Consider the following 7500-nt stretch of genomic DNA (forward strand, 5'->3'; position numbering starts at 1 on the left):
CCTATATGGTGAACCTCAATAAATCATTTCTTCGTCTTCTAAAGGCCTGCGGTTGCGAAAGGCATCAGGGTACATATCCATTATTAGGCAAATTGACCTGATTCCATTGGTCCTTGCTCTTAATATGGTATCCATCCCCTTCCCAAAATGCTGCCCCAGTCCTGGAATATTATTGCCGTTGATAATGCTTCATCAAGCACTCATTAATGATATAAAAATATGTAAGATATTCATTCCAATATAGATTAGGCTCTTCAAATACATGGCATTTCCTACAAAAAAGATTACTCGCTTGAAATCAGTGGTGTTATTTGGAACCTGAGACAAAACAATATCATCGAAAATTCTATTAGCTGTTTCAAGAAGCCGGATCTCCAGGAGTAAAACAGTTTCTGGTTACATCAATAAGAGAGTCTGAATACAATTCCTTATCGTTAGCATCTCAAAGTTATAGAGAGTTTTATGAAATAGTTCAAATAAATTTGCATAAGTACTCTTTTTCTTTAAAGATAGAAGAAGTTGATGAAGGATAAATCTGTTGTTGAAATTTATAAGCAGATCTTTAAATCAATAAATGCGTATTCTAAACAAGATATAAGGTTACAGTGAATAGTAAATAAATTAATATCATTATATATATATATATATATATATATATATATATATATATATATATATATATATATATATATATTATATACATATATATATATATATATATATATATATAAAATATTTATATATGTATATACACACACACACATATATATATATATAATATATACATATATATATATATATATATATATATATATATATATATATACATATATATATAAAATATATATATATATATATATATATATATATATATATATATATAGATATATATATACACACACACACACACATATATATATATATATATATATATATATATATATATATATATATATATATATATATATATATATATATATATATACACATACACACATATATATATGTATATATATATGTATATATATATATATATATATATATATATATATATATATACTGTATATATATATATATATATATATATATATATATATATATATATATATATATATATATATATATATATATGATATCTTTCTAATGATTATGAACTTGTAATTTTGAAGTAGATATCTTTCTCTAAGAAAAGATAGATGAATTGTGACAACCAAGTTCAAATAAAGAAACAAACATAAACATGTTTACAAAGTAATATCAGACAAACTTCTTTCATCACAATGCTACTAATAGCAAATCAGTTGACTAGAAAGCGAAATTGGCAGCTCAACCAGTGATAAAAAATATATTAAAATGCCAAGCCTTTTTCTTAGTGTAATCTTCTTTCCTTTCATAACTCTCCGTGGGTGGTGAGTGATATGACTTTTGACAACTAGTTCCTTATAATATCCCGAATAAAAAAACACCTTCATATCCCAACAGTATTTTCTTTTTGAATGGCTTCTTGATGACATAATATCCACTCACTTTGTTTGTTACGCCGAGGCTTCGTGCCAAATCAGAATAAAAATCAGACGTAATTTTCCACGCTATTTTTCATATATGAAGACAAATTATTCTTTCATAATAATGAAAATAAGAGATGAAAGAATTGTAATATTTCTTAAGAATCATGAAATTTATCTTTTTTCATACAGTGGTACATAATATACATTGTAATTTTCTAAATACTATTAACAGTTTAGGCAACCTTCAATTGTAAATACCAATACAAAGGTGAAACACCAAATAAAATATTAGGGGAAATATTCTATTGCAAAAAAAATAAATAAATAAATAAATAAATAAGATAAATAAATGAATAACAGTTTTACCTTATTTACTTTGAAAGAGTAAGGTTGGGAGAGAAGAGTTCATATGCAAATCAGTTCCATTATTCTCATGACAGAATCCCTCGCACTTATTTATGTTTCTCACTCATGAACGGAAATCTAATCACATCTCTGATAATCGAATAAATAGGTCACTTGTTTCTTCTTTTTCTGTACTAAGATTTAAAGGCATAGATTTATAATCCTACCCGGTGTAGAATCACTTACTATATATTACATAATTCCCTTTTGAGAAATTATTATCTCAAGGGTAGAAGCAAGTGTGAATTAAAACTTAGAAGTATGAAATTCCTGTTTATTGGTGATTAAATACCATTTTATTCCATTATTCTAGATTTTTAGGTTAAAAATCTAGTAACCGGCTATGGTATTGGACATTGGTCAATTTCAATAGGGATTGGTGCAGCAAAATTTCAATCGACGTCTATATCTGTTGGTTTCAATTGGTCTAATCGACTGTTTACTTCTGAATTTTGATCCATTATGCACAGTTTTAAATCCCAGCAATGGTAGATGCATTCATATATAATTCCCTTTTGGGTATAAGTTACTCCAAAGGGGAATTCGAGATTGCAAATGATTTTTAGGTTATGAAAGTATGAAAATTTTCGTGCATTATCATATTTCATACCTTTATAAGTCAGCGAGAAAACACTCAATTTATTTTCTTAAAAGTCCAATTTAGAAGTAATTCTCGTCAAATGTGAGGAAGGTTATGACGTTTAAAGGTGTTTTGAATTGTTCCTAATTAAATCATAATATCTGGAATTAACATGAAATATTGGTACTGTACTGAATAATGTACATTTTATTAATTATACGAATTACCCAGAGAAAAATGTCCGATTAACATGAAAAAAATAAAAACCAATTAAGATTCATTAACAAAATTACCCTGCTCGGTTATCTGTGGGGTACGATGCTATATTCCTGAGTACTTAGTGAAGAGTTTTACTTAATCATATCTATAATACGTCTGACTCGTTTTTCAGGGATAATTCTGAGGGTTTTTGGTGGAAATCGTTATCAATTTGATATATCTAAGAAATTATCAAAGTTCACTACTCTTGATTGTTAGTAATTATTAACAAATATTTTTGCAATATCGACAAAGGTGACTAAGATCCCTTGCGACAGTAATCATTATCTATTCTTCGTTACGCAATACGCTATCGTGTCTTTTGCTATGTTGCTTTTAAGTACTTTGTTTATTAAGGAGAAAAATAGAGGTAGAGATTACTAAAGATATTCAGCAATATACGTGTAATATCCTTTCTACAAAATATCATAGCAAGCTCTTAATAATCACACTTTACAACACAATAGGAAATTTCGTACTTTCGAACAGAGGTTTGAAATCGGAATGGAATTTCCAATGTAAAATTGGCAACGCTATATTAAGATTTTGTCAATAAACTGTACATATGCTATATGGCTGCATATTGAAGCAAAAAAAGAAAAAAAAAAAGAAAAAAAAATTTCTGTGTGGAATATCCTATTTCGTAGATATATTCAATATGTCACTGCTTTATATTTAACTGTAAAAATATAATACGATATTGTGATAGACCATTTATTATTATTATTATTATTATTATTATTATTATTATTTGGTAAGCTACAACCCTAGTGGGAAAAGCAAGAAGCTATAAGCCCGAGTGCTCCAACAGGGAAAAACTCTTTAGTGAAGTAAGGAAATAAGTTAATAGATAAAGAATTTAAGAAGTAACAGAAAATTAAAATTAGATATTTTAAAAACCTCAACATCATTAAAACCGATATTTTATATATATATATATATATATATATATATATATATATATATATATATATATATATATATATATATATATATATATAAATATACTATAAAAGGGTTTATGTAAGCCTGTTCAACATAATCAAATTGTCTCCATTTTGAACTCTCAAAGTTCCATTGATTCAACTATTCGATTAGGAAGATCATTCCACAACTTGGTTTCAGCTGGAATGAAAATTTTAGAGTACTGTTTAGTATTGAGCCTCATGATGGAGAAGGCCTGACTATCAGAATTTATTGCATACCTAGTATTACGAACAGGATGGAATTGCCAAGAAAGATCTGAATGTAAGGGAGGGTCAGAATCATAAAAAATCTTTTGCAACATGCATAATGAACTAATAGAACGTCGGTGCCGGAGATTAATACTGAGATCAGGAATAAGAAATTCTATAGACAGTAAGTTCCTTTCCAACATATTAAGATGAGAATCAGCAGTTGAAGACCAGGCAGGAAAACAATACTCGTTCCAAGGTAAAATGAAAGAATTATAACACTTCTTCTGAATAGATTGTTCTCCAAAAATCTTGAAAGACTCTCATAATAAGCTCATTTTGTTTGCGCAATTGAAGAAGACACAGACTTAATGTATTTCTCATAAGTAAATTTTCTTTCGAGAATCACACCTAAAATTTTGAAAGAGTCATAAAAGTTAAAGAAATATTATCAATGCTGAGATCCAGATGTTGAGGAGCCACGGTCCTTGGCCTACTTACAATATGCTTTAAGTTTCGTTAGGATTCCACTTCATACCCTATAATTTTCACCATGCACTAATTTTAGCTAGATCTGAATTAAGGGAATCACCAACCCCAGTTCTACATTCAGGTGATGGATTTGATGCAAAAAAAGTAGCATCATCTGCATATGTAACAAGCTTGTTTTCCAGACCAAACCATATGTCATGTGTATATGGTATGAAAAGTAATGGGCCAAGAACACTACAATGAGGAACAGCAGATATCGCATTCCTATACTCGCTATGGTGTCCAATAGCAACAACTCTTTGCGATCTATTTCTTTAAAAATCAATAATGATGCTAAAAAACGACCCACCCATTCCCAACTGTTTGAGTTTGAAAAAAAGGGCATCACTAAAATCAAAGCCAAGTATACGAACTTCCTGACCGCAATCCAGGGCTTTCTGTACTTCATTGGAGATTGTAAGAAGGACATCACGTGCTCCAAGGCATTCACAATCAAACTGCAAACTAGGGAACAGATGATTACCTTCAGCAACCCTATTAAGATGTTATGCCAGAAGATGTTCCAAAACTGCACATAATATGGGAGTTATCGAAATTGGGCGGTAATCAGTTGGACTTGAGCAGCCACAAACACATTTACATAGTGGAGTAACATTACCAATTCTCCAACAAGTGCTAAAAGCAGTTCTGCTAGCTAACTTGCGTAAAATAGCAGGTAACTTTGGACCTAAAAATCTGTAGTTTAAAAAAAAATGAAAATAAACAAAGGAAAAATACCATTTGGGTCAACAGATCCATAAGCATCAAGGTCCATCAAGAGATCTTCAATTTCACGAGATCTAAAAGGTAAACTAGTTAGTTTAGCCTCCGGAAAACAAGAATGAGGAAGTTCGAGTTTCTCATTACTCTGCTTGCTGTTAAACATATCTGCCAAAAGGGTTGCCTTTTTCTTTGGACAGTGAGTGACAGAGCCGTGTGGTTTAAGTAAAGGAGAAACTGTTGCATCTACACAAAAGAGTGCAGATTGAAGGGTAGCCCACCACTTATGCACTTGGGTTGTACCAGGAAGGGTTTATTTGTGGCTAAATTATATTATTTTTCAGTTGAATCATAAACTCTCTGAGTAAATGCTCTAAGCTGAGTATAGTTGTCAAAGGTGAAATCTGATCTGTTACCTTCCAAAGATGATAGGCTTACTGCTTCTCCAAATAAGCACGTTTTCAATCATCATTGAACCATGGTTTGTCCTTCACTCGGTATCTCAGTACTAGAGAAGGGATACGCCTATCAATTATGTTAACTACATTTTCATTCAAAGGGACTACACGATCAACACTACTATACAACTCTGATCAGTTCAGTCAAAAAAGATCATGCAAGATCCCTTTCCAGTCTGTTTGAGATTTCAAATGAGTCTTACATGAGTAAGATACTTCAGGGACAGGCTGATCAGTCTTCATTACTAATAAAATCAAGACAGGATTAGATGTCCCTACTAGAGAACCAACCTTACTTGTTATACCGCAAGGGGAGTCTGTGTATATGAGGTCGAAGCAGTTACTGGACCCATGCTTAGCTTTACTTATGATTTGCTCACAGACTGATTCAGAGGCAACACACATCTACATACATGAATTAGGACACACACATATATATATATATATATATATATATATATATATATATATATATATATATATATATATATATATATATATATATATATATATATATGTCCTAATTCATGTATGTAGATGTGTGTTGTACATCAAGGTAAATAAACTCTTAAATCATAAGAATTCCACAAAAACCTATAACAGAGCATGTTATTATAGCAAGATTGCATTTTGGTAGCGAATTGAGTTAGTTGCCTTTGGGCGCCTGAGTTGACAAGTCCTTCACCTGAGAGGGTAGTTGTGTACAATGTACTTACGAACGAACCTTTTGTAATAAATGAAGAAAACCCATATTCCAACGTCACATTATCTGTCTACATGGGTCATATTGGTGTCAGGTGTAAAAAGTACTTTTTTTGTGTATGTTGTGAGTGAAGTTGTTCTTTGGGCCGGTAAAATAAAAGTTCAAGATGCCTAAATAAAATAGGACTAACATAGCAGACACTGCTACTGCAGGAGATGAGAACGAAGGAGCAATGGGATATAGCGTTGCCGATGAAGAATATTGACAGGAAATTAAAATGCAAGAATTGGAAAATAAATTAGATAACTTACTACAGTTAATGAACAGATTGTTGGTGGTACGAGAACAGGAGCGGCACGCAACCACAGCATAGCTGACGTACATGGGTGAAGTTCAAACGCACACAAGTGAAAGTACAAATGCACAGCCGAGTGAAGATACGCAAATCGTCGTTCGAAAATTGCCAGAACTCCAGGCAAGTATTCAACCTTTTGATGATCAACGGCCTAGCGAAGGGTTTTCATTGATTGAATTTTTTTTGAGAGACTTTGAAGTAGCTACTTATGATTTGTCAAAAAAAAAGGCTATTCAAGTAATTAGATTGCTGAAAGATGCTCTGGCAATGGAGGTAATGTGTTGGTCGCAAGACAGTTTAAGAAGTTATATTGAAATAAAACGACATTTAATTCAGAAATATTCCTTGCCTTATGCGAGAAAGGGAGACATAAAAGAAAATTACAAACCCAAAATACGGGAAGGTGAATACGTTCTTAGTTTTGCAACATTGGTTTTTCGGGATTGCGATTTGTTTGCTACCCGGCGTGCCAATCTCCCAGAAGGTGATAAAAAAGCAATTGCCCGTAAACATAATTGCAGATTAGTAAACCCGTATTTATGTGGTTATTTGTTCGATGACAATCGGTCATTAGCAGATGTAGTGAGTGCAATACAAAACATTTAAGGCAGTTTGCCAGAAGAAAAAAACTGGGAATAACTGACCCGATTATGAGAAGTTGGCAGCCATGAGATGCACTCGACCCACGAAGAGAGGTAAACAGGAATGAAGTTAGAAAATTAGAAGGTATTGGTAGTGTGTGGGAGAGGGGCACCAACGAGTGAAGTGCCCCAACCAAGGATCCCCCTGCTGTTAAACTTGTCAGGC

Source organism: Palaemon carinicauda, chromosome 5, assembly GCF_036898095.1.
Source record: "Palaemon carinicauda isolate YSFRI2023 chromosome 5, ASM3689809v2, whole genome shotgun sequence".
Lineage (NCBI taxonomy): Eukaryota > Metazoa > Arthropoda > Malacostraca > Decapoda > Palaemonidae > Palaemon > Palaemon carinicauda.